Source organism: Papaver somniferum, unplaced genomic scaffold, assembly GCF_003573695.1.
Source record: "Papaver somniferum cultivar HN1 unplaced genomic scaffold, ASM357369v1 unplaced-scaffold_133, whole genome shotgun sequence".
NCBI classification, from domain to species: Eukaryota; Viridiplantae; Streptophyta; class Magnoliopsida; order Ranunculales; family Papaveraceae; genus Papaver; species Papaver somniferum.
The window spans coordinates 6,652,003-6,667,019 of NW_020622492.1; the positions used below are offsets into that span (position 1 = coordinate 6,652,003).

The window sequence follows — 15,017 nt, forward strand, 5'->3', positions numbered from 1 at the left end:
TTAGTTTTAAATGAACAGGTAGACTTTGAAACTAAGAGTTTCTGATGATTTATTTTATTTTATTTAGTAATTTTCAGTGATGTAGTTCTTAAAGTTTCGTATTATACCAATCACTTTAGTTGTATAAGATGTTAGATGATTTGTGCAAAAGAATTATTTAAATCCGGATGATTTGTACCAATGAATTATTTGAGTCCCGAAGATGTATACTAAACCATAATAAATTTTCTATTGAGAAATTTTTCATCTTACAACATTTATATTTTTGTAACAGTTTTCATCTTAAAAGTCCTAATTTTTTGTGCCTTAATAGTTAATAATTCCGATGTAGCTTATTGTCTTCTTATTATCCTCGCTAATTGTCATCTCACATGCATCATTATTTTTCATCTTATGATTCATACAGGTTATTATCCATATGATTTACAATGGTTATATGAGTTTTTCTGCGCAGTTCTTCAATGACCATGAAAGATGATTTACTTTAATTCTATTTTGTGGATCTTACTAATTGGGTTGTTGATTTCAAAGATTTTTTGCGCGTTTTATTTGTATATGGAGAATAAAATGTTTAAATCGAATGATCGTGTAGTTGTAGTAGGTGTCTGTAAAACTGGTAAATCATGTGTTATAAGTCCCGATGTTAAAGAAAAAAAATCGTGTGGTTGTACATTTTATTATAAGGACTTTATTAGCATTTGAGTTTTTTGATATTTACATTTTTAGCATAAAGAATGGTCTAGGGATGAAATCCGATAAATTGATAATGAGACAGCTTACAAACCTTAGGATCGTCGGATGTCGTTGATTAGGATAAAATTTGGATGGAATTTGGATGGTCGGATACAACGTTTGTCTCTCAAAATGTTATCCGACCGTCCAAAGTTCAAAAATCTCTTCTGTTTTGTATTTGTGATTTTATTGTCTCTATATTATTTAAAATCCAATTTATTCTTAGTTTGATGATTTCCACGTAGAAACCATTTTTAGGCAGGGGAGAGAAAACAAAAATCAAGAGAAAACCATTCAACAACCAAAAAAGCTCATTGTTCCCGATTATTTTACCTTAAAAAAATACCCAACACAGCCACATGACTTAATTGAGATTAATGAATATTTAAAAAATCAAGTAACTGGACAATTTCTTTTTTAGAGATATAATGTATCATAATTTCGATAACGCTTTGGCTGATGAAATAAAATAAATAAATAATTAAGCGGACCAACAGAGATGAGAGTATATAAAATAAATGCATGAGCTTTAGAAATTTAAAGAATGTCAATTCAATGAAAGATTGGTGCGACAACGCTCTTAATCAATTTATGAAACTTGAATAAATACCATAGGCTTTGAAGATGTCTAAAATTTCCTACGAGTCCCATATTACATAAAGGTTTTCATATTTTTCCAAGAATTTTCTGATTTCTCCCTATTCTGAAATCATATACAAACTTAAAACATAATATGAGTTTAATTTTAAATAGTCTGTTAGACAAAAAAATCATATTGAATTCTAGGAATTATAAAACACGAGACTTAAATATCATACGAAACATTATTATGGTAAATCAAGCATTAAATATGTATTCTTACCCTTTCGAAATATTATTTCCGTAATTTCTAATCTGTGAACAATTCGCTTCTTCTCTTTTCTCACATCACAAAACCCTAATCTTCACTTCTTCTTCTTTTTTTGATCTATTGTTTAATTCACATTACAAAACCCTAATCTTCACTTCTTCTTCTTCTTCTTTTGATCTATTGTTTAATTGCAGGATGTTTACTTTGACGATCGATTGGCTGAAGTTCTGATCTCATCCGTCAGGCTTGGCGATGACCAAAAGAGGGTATCACTTCTGCAGATAAGTGTGTATACAGAATGTGATTTAGTCTCCCGAGTTCTGGAATCACCACCGCTTTGCCACCAACCTTCATATATCCTCTCTCGCTCTCTTTCAATACGACAATCAAATACTCAGTAAGTACTTAATTTTCTACCCTTTTTTTGGTTAGTTTTTGTACTTCAGTTTTTTATTTTTTCATCGTGGATTCATTAATCAGATTAGTTTCTTATGCATTACAGGGAACTTTGAAGTCAGATCCTTCTCCCCTTTTTCCATGAATGCAGAGAGGTAAGTCCGTTCCCGTCTCCACTTCAATATAATGAATTATGTTGTTCTTATTCAACTGCATCGTTGGTTTATGTGTTTTGTTTTTAGAAAATTATTTGCAGGAAGCTTGGGCTAGCTTGGAAGGCGCAGGAAACAGTTTGACATCTCTCGCAATCTCAATTTGTTGAGGATTTAAACTCCCTTGAAGCCTAACAATTTATCTTGCTTACAAAATCTAATTTAATATAATATTTGTATAGGGACGGCAGTAATCATAATATAACGATTTAGAATCAGAAAGATGTGCCGCTTAATGGATTCATGCATCGAAACGTATTAAAATTTATTGGTTTTTTTTAGTTATCTCTTAATGAGTTCTCTGAGTTTATTTTTATTGATTGGGGTTTGTTGATTTTTGTTCCAGGTTTTTCTACAGGATATACTAAATTTGTGCATGCTCATCTTAACATCTGAACTTAAAAGGTAGGCGTTTTGTTAAAAACACGGCAGGCTCATAATTTTAACAACTTAATTTCAAAGGTGTTTTTTTGTTTTATTGTTTCAAGCTAGGCTCTTGCTGCATGTGTTGGATTTTCCGAAGGAGAATTCAGAAAATTAGGATATAACTGGGTATAGTGATATTACAATTGTTTCGATGATGCCATCTTTATTTATTTTTATATTTCGATTGCGTTCTTTTATTCATGGTCTTGCAAGTAGGAGAAGATACATGCTTATTTTTTTTCTTTACTTTTTTTAAGATACTGGCTGATCTAATGCTTATCCTAAAAGTCGAGCCTTCGGTTTATATCAATATTATTCTTTGCATGTACGTAGTAATTTATATATTGATATTATTCTTTGAATGTATATAGTAATTTATATTGGTTGTTTTGATCTAACTAACTGAGATATTTTGCAGAAAGCACCATTGAGACATGTCCTCTAAGAAATATCGGCACGATAAAGGAGTGTTACTTTTAACGAGGATGCTTTAAACCCAGTAAACTTGAACTCGATGACTACAATAACATAAGTAATATCGATGAGTTAGGATGCAGTAACAATATTCGGGTACAGTTAGGAAGAATAGCCTCCTGGATTAATATGCAAACTCTTGGTGTACAAGAGTGACAAAGTTGAAAGTACAGAAGATCGAAGACCCCCTTTATATGTGATTGTAGTACACAACCACCATTCTATATATATAAATAATTTCTATTCACTTCATTTATCTTCCTGATTATGTTACTGGGAAAGAATCTTAGCATCACTTAGTACTTAGCCGTTCAACCCTGTAAGCAAATGCCCTTCCCAGCCATATCCGGAATGAATGAGAGATCGTAAGTAAATTCTCTATTTTTCTTAGTATTTGGGAGATGTTTTTCTCTCAAAATTTTAATTATTCTTATTGCTTTTTTGTAGGTAGAACCACGGTTTTTTATCCTACTGGTGTTGCTTCTTCGTTCCGGCTGAGGTGTTGCTTCTTCGTTCTGGCTGAGGTGTTGCTTCTTTGCTCCAGTTGATGTACGTATGTTTTAGCTTTTTGCATTTACATTTAAATCTGCGTAGAATAAGTTTTCGTTAGTTTTGCCCTTCGCCGAGTGCTGCTTTTGCTGCTCAAAACTACTATCACCTCACAGTTTTATAGACAGACTTGAATGGAAAGCCACACATGATCAGTTTGGTATTGCTTGCCTGAAATTTCGTTAAGTTTTTGTTGAATGGAAACATTGTTGAATCAACATAATTTTAAAGAAGCATTCTCTGATATCTATATGTTGTATTAGAGGCTATGAATGACGACATTTTTTAATTTATTATGGTTTGAGATGAGGTCGGGTTTGGGTTCTTGGTATATGTATTTTCAGATGAGTTGCCATATCCTGTCAACTACTGCTAACCATGTTCTCTCTAACTTCTTAGTTATTGGGGTTAGAAGAAGTTGCCAGGGCAAGACAATTCAGTGGTCATTACGCGTTTGCAAAACTAAGAAGTAATAGGAAAGAGCTGTTGTGTTTTTTGTTCACTGCAGTTAGTAATTAACCCATGAGGGAAAAAAATCTTTACATTTTAAGGTACTTACAATCTAAAAGAAAGCTCCAATTGGCAACAGGACAGAAGGCTTTAAGGTCTCTTCACCAAAATGAATATGTTTCTTAGGAATTGTTTCTTTTTATTCGTTGTCTTCTACTTTTAAACTAATTTTGCTGAATTTCTATTCAGGCAATGGTGTATAGACTGAGTGGATAAAACGAGTCATATATGATATCCAGCTTGGAAAACTGAGCACGGTGCACCCATTTTCCAAATACACTTGCTCGATAAGAGGTTTGCAGTTGTCGTCCTTATTAAATTTCTACTTCCAAAGTCAATCTGCTACCTTCGTGACAATTTTCTCATTTTCAAGATCTAACCCAGTATCAGTCAGTTGTATGATTTTTTTTTCTTTTTTTTTTTTTGACACGATCAGCGCGGGAATTGAACCCGAAACCTATAGGTTGGTAGCCCAACCCCTGGCCAACTGGGCTAATGCCAGCTGGTTAGTTGTATGATATGTAACTTTTCAAATAAAATGGAAAGAAAAAAAAAATTATATATGTGCGGTATTTTCCGTTCCCTATTCCGGTTATTAGCCAGTCTTTGTTCTGTTTTTGGCTATAGTGTAATTAACATTTGTGTGAGAAAATGTAGAAACATATCCTTATTTTTTTTCCCTTTTTCTTTGAAGGTATTTTGTAGCATTTGGGTGAGAAAACGTCGAGACATATCCGGTTATTAGCCAGTCTTTGTTCTGTTTATAGTTACCAGCTTTTTGTTTTCCTTTTTATTTGAAGGTATTTTGTAGCTACCAAGGGAGGAAGTTTACAGTCTAAAGATTCAAAAGCATCCTTACAAGGTCCGGATAAATTTTGCAGTCGGAAGCCTCCTAAGCAAGTGCCTTTCGGGTTGCCACCATGTGAGCACTCTCAATTGCAGCTGATGGACAGAAACCAGGTGAACAATACTTAGCAAGAACATAATGGATATAAACAAGCAGAATTGTTGGATTGAAACCATAAACCTTTACCTCATTTGTAGTTGGTCGATGTCATTCATGCTTACATTCCTCAATTTTGTCATAGATATTTAGTCCTACTTCTACCGAAGCCTGCAGGTTTGTACATGACACAAAAATAATTAGTTATACCTTCCTTTGGTATTCATTGACTCTTTTATATACACAAATCCATTTTTATATAACTTTCCATAAAGTTAAAATCCATTACAGTTGTCCTTGATGCAAGGGATGAGTGTATTGTTGTGTCAGTGGATAATGGGGATACACGGAATACTATCAGATAAGAGTATTGGCGTTGCGCATGAACGGAATACTATCACACACACGGTGTGTTGCATTATAAAAATGAAGAATACTGATAGAAGAACCTCCTTAAGAGCAACCACAGTCACGGTCAAATTTGGGGACTAAACTCAAATTTGGTCTCAAAATATGCCGCAACGGAAGGGACCAAACCCAAATTTGATCGCCAAAATTAGGGTTTGAGACCAAATGTGGTCGTTAACCCAGACTAAACGAAATATAGTGGGACGGAAGTATTAATAGCGTATGAAAGCAGACGAGATTTTAGTGACCGTATGAAATCAGACGGAAGTATAATTAACGTATGAATCAGGCGCATCTATAAACTCCGCCTAACCAAACGCATGTAATACATACGCCCCAACACAGACGTAGTTATATTGTACGCCCCAATGGGACGTTGGTATATTTTACGTCCCAATGGGACGTTGCTTTAATGTACGCCCCAATGGGACGTTGGTATATTCACTCGTTTAGTGGGCTAATACGTTATTAGAAGAAGATTAGTGGGCTAATACGTTATTAGAAGAAGATTAGTGGCTAATATTTATGTAAATTCACTAATCAGGCGGTCATTAAAAGTGCGCCTGAATCAGGCGGTCATTGAAAGTGCGCCTGAAATCAGGCGATCATTAAAAGTGCGCCTGAATTAGACGGACATTAAAAGTGCGCCTGAATCAGGCGCACATTAAAAATGCGCCTGATATCAGACGGTCATTAAAAGTGCGCCTGAATGAGGCGGACATTAAAAATGCGCCTGAATGAGACGGTCATTAAAAGCGCGCCTGAACTGGGACGGTCATTAAAAGTGCGCCTGAACTGGGGCGTTTGTTATACTTCCGCCTGACTAAAAATAGTCTTCCACGACTGTGGTTGCTCAGTGTAAAATGCCAATTTTTTTTAGCTTTTGGTCTGCTATTTGGCATTTGGTCGACTCCATGACTGTGGATGCTCTAAGAGTGCATTAATATGTATGTCATCAGATAGCTTCCTATACTGCATGACAAGACAAGTTTTAATTCTTAATTTTTTTAAAGTTGCAGCAGATTCAGAACTCATTTCGGCTCTCCGACCAAAGCTTTTATTTTCTTTGTGTCTGGAGGCATAGCCACTTGCCTATGGTGCACCGACAGAAATGACAGGACAAGAGCTCCCAGTGCCCTAGGAAGCATGGAAATACAGCTGCATCGCGAAAAGAGAATCATTAAACAAGGAGTAATCACAAGGGAAAAAAGGTGTTAATCTTTTTTCTTTTTTTTTTGGTTTTTTTGATAGTCCGGGACAGTATTAGTATAATATATATATATCTATTGGAGGATATTTGTAACAAAGTTCTCCGTATATTTTTTTTATAATTCATATCTTTCAAGTTTTGGAATCGTATGTGAGATTAGGGGTGCACATATCCTACTCTACCCGCCAGTTTTTTAACCGTATCCTATTCTATCCACTATTTGGCGGGTAGGGTGGCGGGTAAAGATTTTCTTAACCGCCAGTAAACGGGTAGGGTGGCGGGTATAGGCCATATCCTACCCACCCTACCTAGAAGTGCACATACCCTTTTCCTACCCGTCAATCCTACTCTATCCGCCAGTTTTTTAACCGTATCCTACCCTATCCATTATTTGGCGGGTAGGGTGGCGGTTAAAGATTTTCTTAACCGCCGGTAAACGGGTAGGGTGGCGGATATAGGCCATATCCTATCCACCCTACCCGTTGTGCAGCCCTATGTGAGATCCCTGGCCTGTAGTGTTCTTGCTTTCCGGAATTGGTATTTACCGTGGAGTGAGTGACTATAAAAATCAGTACACCTAGACTATATTACCTGATCTTCTAACTAAGTCTGATGGTCGGAACATCTGTTAATTTATCTTCGGGCCAAACTCCAAAGAGCACCTACCGTTAAATTAGTATTGATGTCAAGTGGATCTATAATTGGAGCAAGTCTTATGGTGGAATCCAACCTATTCCAAATGTGGAAAATTCTTGGAATGTCAAGTCTAGTGGCTTCCAAGTTGGGATTTTTCACAGAAAATCCAAGCAAGGTTCCATGGTTTGGTGGAAGGGTCCGTGGAATCCATCTAAACGCTAATAAGAACAGCGTTAAACGCAATTAAAAATGGAGCTAAAAAAACGCAATTAAGAATTGCGTTTTCTTTTATCTGTAGATTTGAAATGAGTTATTGAAATCTAACGGCTGAAAAAAAAGCTTCATTCCTAATTGCGTTTTCTTTTTATCCTTAGATTAAAAATGAGTTGTTGAAATCTAACGGCCGAAAAAAAAATCTTCATTCTTAATTGCGTTTTTTTAGCTCCATTCTTAATTGTGTTGTTTTAGCTCCATTAAGAACAGCGTTTCTATTATTCCACCATTACACTTGCGCTTCCATCCACAATTCCAAATACTGAGGTGGCGTGGAAGATGGATGGATTCCACCCTAAGACTTGCTCTTCCACTGATTGCAAAAGTTTCAGGACTTTACATCCAAACACCTTCAAATAGTCAGAGCAGCGGTCCCTGGACTTTACATCCAAACTCCTTCAAATAAAAAGGAGTTGTTGTGTCAACAACGAAGTTCGAACCATAACCTCCACTGTGGCAGGTTTCAGAACTTAGAGTTTCAATTAGTAGCTCACTTTGACCAAAATTTCAGACTAAAAAATGCGAATCATTTTGATAGTTTTCTTGGGACTAAAATTATAGACAAAAAAATGTGGATCATTTCAACGACAATGCAGCTTTATTGACCTTTGCATTTCTATATTATAACGGCTGGGATTATGCCTTGGCTATGGATAAAGCTAACCTAGGTATTAACGAGAAACACGGCTGGGTTGTCGTAACTGAGTTTCCTAATATAACCAGATTTCTTAATCTAACTTAATTTTCTAATTAAAAGCAGTTAACCTTAATGCCAAATATTAATTTCCAAAATTATTTAAAGGGCCACGGCTGTAGGCTTGGGTAATTTGATCCGACCACCAAACTACCGGGATCACAGGCCCCGACTAATTTATATGTTAAATATCTAAATTTCAACTAAATCGCTACTAATTTAATATCGGGACTATGTTCGATCCCAGATATTTCAATCACGGGCGGGTCAATAGGCCCCGACTAATTTTATGATACAAACAAAACACCAGGACTGCAAGACCCAGCTAAGCATTGGGCAGTTCTTAATGTCGTGCGCCGAAGGTCCCGAAAACTGTGACCCGACTAATTAAACATGATATAACAACCTCGCTTTTTAAATACCCGTCATGTGAGCCCTGAGTAACTTACATGTTGATTAAAATATTCTGGGGAATACAGACAAACCGACCAAACAACATACGATAAAGGTTGAGCTCCGGGCGTAGGCCCGGGTGTTTGGTTTAAAAGGATTGAACTTACTTGACCAGGAAAAAGGTTTTTTGATTGACATTAAGCTTATGCTTTCGTGTACAAAGATTTTTAAGGAACTTGGCATAAGTAGACACTTGCGTAATTGCCACTAATAGTGGGATGCTATACCTGCTTAAATATTTCCATTATTTCGTAGAAAGTCGACTCCCAGACTCCTTCTTTGTTGGTACTAACAACTGCGGATGCAGGGTAAAAACGCAAGGTATACCAAGTAGATCCAACTTTTTCGTTCAACAACCTGTATAAACAAAATTTAATATAATTACAAGTAGACCAACTTAATGATTCTTGACAATATGTATATATACTTAATATCTCAACCTCTACTCGATACTTAGCAAACAAAAAAATGGTTTAAATATCAATACTTAATTTTAAAAATTAAATAATCGTGGTTATTTTTTTATCTTTATCCTTGAGCAACATGGTGTGATTTTTTGTGTTTGTTAGTCGAAGTCACTAATTTTTTGGCTATTGTTTATGCATGGAGCCAGATACATTGAGTGCAAAACAATTAGAGGAGCACATATGCAGGATCAGATTAGCACATAAATATAAACTTACACTGGTTACAGGGAACATATGAACATTTAGAGCGGGCAACTCTTGAACAAATGGTTTACTACTTAGGGTGACAAGAGAAGTCATATAATATCTTTTGGCTCAAACGCAGGTTGTGCATATGTATATGGCCATTCATCGTGCATTTAATTGTAATTTGGTTTTATTTTTATTTGAAACAAATGTATTTTTAGCGCATGCAGTAAGATTGCATCTACAAGCAGTTCCCAGACAACCAAGATTGGATCTATACGAAGTAAAGGTAAATCATTTAATGCGCAGGGACAAGGTGATACCAAAGCCTCTATTTAAATACTCATCTATTATTCCACGATGAGAGTTGCGCTAACCTCCCCTCTCATTGGCCGATCAGCGAAACCTTCGTTCCTGATTGGCTGGAAAAAAAGGTTATACCCCCTATATTTTCTGGCCGTTAATTTTTAGTAGGGATTGGTTCGATTTAATGCTTCAGATTGTTCGAAAATTTAACAAAATTCTTATACCATATTTACATTATTTTAATAAAATCAGGTCCATAAAATTAATTTTCATTATAAAAAAATGTGCGAAAATCTTTGGTAGCATCTTAATTATCCTTATATTGTTTTCCATGCTAAATATTTATCTAAAAAATAAAAAAATAGACGGAATTACCGACTTTATTTGTTAATAATCATTTGTGTACTATTTACCAGATAATGTTCTACACTCTTATGTTAGTTTCCTAACAAGCAATGGCGTCGAGAAGAGAAACAAATCTATCTTATGCTAAATTTAGCACCCGGAGAACCAAATTTATCTTATGCCAAATTTAGCGACAAAAAAATATTATTTTTGTGAAAAAAATTATTTCTTGAAGTTTTCTTGGTGATCAAGTTAATATTGCGTTGGTGAATTGTCTTTTATACTACTTAGTGAGTGTATATTTGCTACTTTTGGTTTATGGATCTGTTGAATAATAGTCGATACATGTAGAACAGGAGGAGGAGGAGATTCTGCACCTCTACAGTTACAAAAAAATAAGTTGAACATGGATGTATTTCATTAACTAATCCTACAAATATATCCGATGAACATGTGGTTGAACCTGTCAGCGTGTACACTGAGATGTTTCTAGCATTAGATCGTGAAGTACTTGCAGTGTAGGCTGTCAGAAGATTGTAAAGTGCTTCCAGTGTAGACTGTCATAAAAGCCGAGTATGAGTTTGGTGATACTTGAGAGGTCCATCATAAGTCTTACAAAATCTTTGTTATTATGTTATTATTTGGTTCTTTGTATAGGTGGACTTGAAAAAAGCAGGTTTCGTTGCTTTGGTTGTTCCGGAACTGCTTATGCAATAAAAGGTGGTGCAAAAGTAACTCGAGGAATTGGCTTTTCCATTAGTTACTGTTTCCCGTTTCAATTTTAAGGATCGGTGTTTTCTTTCCCTATTTAGGTGCGTACTTCAATAAAAAATCTATTGTATGCAAATGTACTAAATTTCCATAATGATCATTGAATCTCATCGATGGTAATGAACAATAAAATGATGTATATAACAGAAAAAAATACAGAAGATACAAAAAAAAATATATAGCAGAAGATACAAATCACATTATATTGAATTCGCTGTTTTAAGAGATGTAATCAATTCTTATATGTTTAAGGCGGAAAGATACTAAATATTTCTATTACCAAGTCATAAGCTACAATTTAAAGCTGGAATACCTATTGTTCTTCTCAAAAAAAATAAGCAGAAGATAAGACATCATTGAGGGTACACGGTTAGTTATAACGCAGTTAGGACAAGAAAAGATTGAAGCAGAAGTGTTGATCGGTGCTGGTGGTGGTGCTGGTGAAAACTGTAGTACGACGTGGGTTGATGACATTGGATAGTTCAAGGGATTTAAGTAAGCAGTGTATGGAAATTCGAAGTTGGAAATTACGATGATAAAAAAAGAACGTTCGGCAAATTACTATACAAAGACCACTGTTCATAAGCAAAACTATGAAAATTCCCAGTTTATGTATTGTAATATAGACCGAACCATGGCGAATGTAATGGGATAGTTAGGGCACTTGATATCAAATTAGAGTTTAGTTTCGAATTTGGCATTTTGAGCATCCAGAGCTTATGTTTTAGAAAACTTGAGCTAATTTTTTTTTTGTTTTATGGTAGTACTACATTATTCTTATATTAATTTTAGTACGATATTCTTACCTGCAGTATCTATTTTTCGTTGGATGATGTATTGTTATGCATATTTGTAAGCGTATTGGAATTCGTGATTTTCGTATGTGCTACATTCTCAACAGGTATAACAGAACTCTTAGGTAATTATGAGCGTATATGATGATGGTTTGCTTGGTTGTTTATATGCAATGTTGATAACTGTGTATTGTTGGTGCGCTAAACTTTTTTCATTAATATAGAATGCTTAAGTTGAAGGTTTGCTTGGTTAGTTATATGCTATGTTAATATGTTCACTTAGATCTTTAACATCTTCTTCTCTATTAATTTTATAAGGAAAATTTTCTAATTTTTGGATGTCGTCGCTTTACATTTCTGTGTTTTCATTTTCTCGATGTGGTACCAATGTTCTTAGTTTCTACTTTGCAACAAGCTAGATAATTGTTAGAATCTGCAATGAAGAAAATGGTGATTTGAGTTATAATTTCAGGCCATATATTTTGCTACATCTGTCAAGTTCCCGTATTACATGATTCTAAAACAATTTTTTGATTTACGCATATTTCATAGACATGTTAAGAATGGACCCAATGATTTTCACATTTTAGACGTGCAGTGGTTTCTCTATGAGAATGAGTAACGTGTTAAGTTACTTCCAATTGGCTTTAGGGACTTGGAGAATGTAGTTGTTTCTCATGAAATTATAGGATGGTTTTGTGCCAATACGTAGGTGCAGTTTAGCCTGCACAAGGGAACAACTATAGCTAGCACATGTGCAGGATGTAGTTTTTAAACTTTAAGAAATCTTCTGACTTACGGTAAAGTAGATGTTTGGAGGTTAGAAGGAACTAATGTGTTTTCTGCTATTTTGTTAATATTATCCGAACTCATTGTTTTCTGAATTTGAGGATTCTGAAACAAGAACATTAAAATTTGCATCAGAATTGAAGTTGTACTAATACTGTGGAGATGGAGAAAACAATTATTAGTGTGAGTTATAATGGGAGTTTGTTATTGTATCTTCACCAAAATTGTGGAGACAAATAAACCATTCTCTGAAGGAGTAGCGAAGGAGTATTAATGGGAGTCTTATGTTGCAAAGTTAAAATGAAAGCATATCTTTGTGTAATATATCATCACCGATTTTAGAAATGGGAAATACAAAGAATGAGACAAAATAACCTTACTATCTGATGTCCGTAATATAAATGTCCCCGCCACTCCAATCGACAGTTCCCACAACACTTGGTGCGTAGCACGGGTTACATACTAAACATAGCATCCATAATGACAATGTCGATTTGTAAAGCGTTCTATTAAAGAGAAAAGTATGGAGTGTAGATACTAGAGAATAAGGTAACTCTCGATATCATGCAGCCACTGAGTTCACAGTTTGACTTTATTCATTTTAATTCGAATTCGATTCCGGTGAGAGAATTGCTTAGGGAAGTTGAAGGCCTAATAACTGAGGTAAAAGAGGTATTGAGGGAATTTAGTTACGAGCGTCAGCAGTTGTTGATGCTTTTGTTTTGTTGGGTTGAACTTGAAAAGGTTTGTGCTCGAATAGTTTTGTGGTTTAATACACCTGAAACTCTATTTTATCTTAGACCCCACAGCTTATGCAATACCAAATACTTTGGCTACGAAAAAGCTTAAATTATTACAGCAAGGAATTATATTTATTTCCATCTTTTATGTATAAATAACGTAATAACCTACCCACTAAAGGAGTATATAATTTTTGTTACACGGTCAGACTTCTCTCTACAAGAAATTTACCTTTTCGAGGATTCAAAAATCAAGTTTAAGAAGATATAAAAAAACATGGAAAAAATTAACCTTACAAGATATTACTTTTATTTTCTGACACAAATTTCGTTCAGGTCTTTCCGAACTAAGTAGGAGTTTATACGGAGCTATGGAGAACAAGTGTTCTCATTTTTATTTTTTCAATAAAATAAAATAGATAAGCGTTCTCATTGAATATCAAAATTTTATACAACTCTGAGCATCATATAGTCTAAGCCTCATTAAACTTCAATTGAATCAAAATTAATATATTTAGTTAATTTGAGTTAAGTTTTGTTTCTTTTGGATAATATACTATCATATTCCACTTTATAGGGACTTCCACTCCACTCTATAGAAACATGCAGCACCACACATGATAAATATGAGATCATGCATATATCATTTGGGCCTCCAAGTTTAACAAAGACGAAACATGAAGGTTCGAAATATTATAAGAAGCCTGCAAAAACATGTCAAAGTTCAGGATTGTCAGATATTAGGTTTCGATATTTCGAGTAACAAAATGCATTTTTGATGTAAAGACGTTCCAATGCATTTGGACCACGGGTGCGGGGCGAAGCCCCGCCACACCATTCGACAATTCTCACCGATCCCGGTATGTAGCACGGGTTACACACTAGTAAAAAATAATTTTCATACACCTTTGAGATGAGAAGACATCCTAGTGATTTAGAAGCTTGTATTGTTTGTGACTAAATTGAATTGTAAATTGTACGTTAAATACAAAAAATTTCTGTATAAAAATCTTTTTTCATGGAAATTAATAAGATTTATTAATTTAAAAATAAATGCATGCCGTTCTAAAAATATTTTTGTTAATGTTTTTTTATCTTTTTCCATATTTTCCACTTTTAAAAATATATTTCGTTATTTATCCTAAGATACTTTTTTTTAATATGGACATTCTCATTTTTTTTCTAAGGAATTTTTTTAAATTAAGAATTATTCTCTAAATTAATATATTATTATTATAAAATAAGGGTAGATGAAAATTAGTGAAATACTTTTTATATTCTATTCGAAATTACACACCAGAGATTTAAGTTGGCAGCCGAGCGACAAGCTGAGCGCCAACTCCCTTTTGAATAGCAACACCTAATCTATGAAAAACAAACCTTCCTGCACCATAGATGTCATATATAATAATAAACTAGCCTAAGAGAATATATTATATGTATAAAATAATAAATTATTATTTTATCGATTAAGTAATATCTCTTTAAAATAATAGGATTTGGGTGGTCCCAAGCCTAATATTTCATAGATGTTTTACTGTACACCGTCCACGTCCTTAGTCAGCAACCGAACTCTTTTGTATAGCCAATTGCTTCACTATTAATCCAAATCCATTTTGAACTTCCACTTTTTTTTTTTGATCGGCAAAGAAGAGATTTATTGATCAAAAAAGAAGAGGTTATGAAAGGATTATACCACCCTGAAAACAAGAAAGCAAAAGAAGGTAACACACTACCAACTTAAGAAAGAAAGAAAGTGCATAAGAGGTAACAGACTACCAACTTAATGCGCAAAATAGACATCAACCCAATGTTTCATAACCTCAGCTGAGTTCACCCCTTCAAAATCCTTA

At 34.4% G+C, this 15,017-nt stretch overlaps 1 long non-coding RNA gene across 22 annotated transcripts; it reads left to right on the forward strand.

Moving 5' to 3' along the window:
* The first annotated feature begins 1,289 nt into the window (after nucleotides 1–1,289).
* On the forward strand, nucleotides 1,290–5,318 carry LOC113333704. 22 transcript variants are annotated; one of them, XR_003352222.1, is made up of 9 exons: nucleotides 1,621–1,979; nucleotides 2,085–2,133; nucleotides 2,221–2,595; nucleotides 2,679–2,742; nucleotides 2,874–2,941; nucleotides 3,035–3,455; nucleotides 3,538–3,639; nucleotides 4,339–4,443; nucleotides 4,950–5,318. It is a non-coding gene; the product is annotated as an uncharacterized LOC113333704 (long non-coding RNA). The 22 variants fall into 22 exon arrangements; XR_003352221.1 differs by having other exon boundaries at nucleotides 2,683–2,742; XR_003352212.1 differs by having other exon boundaries at nucleotides 2,221–2,742.
* Nucleotides 5,319–15,017: the final 9,699 nt, after the last annotated feature.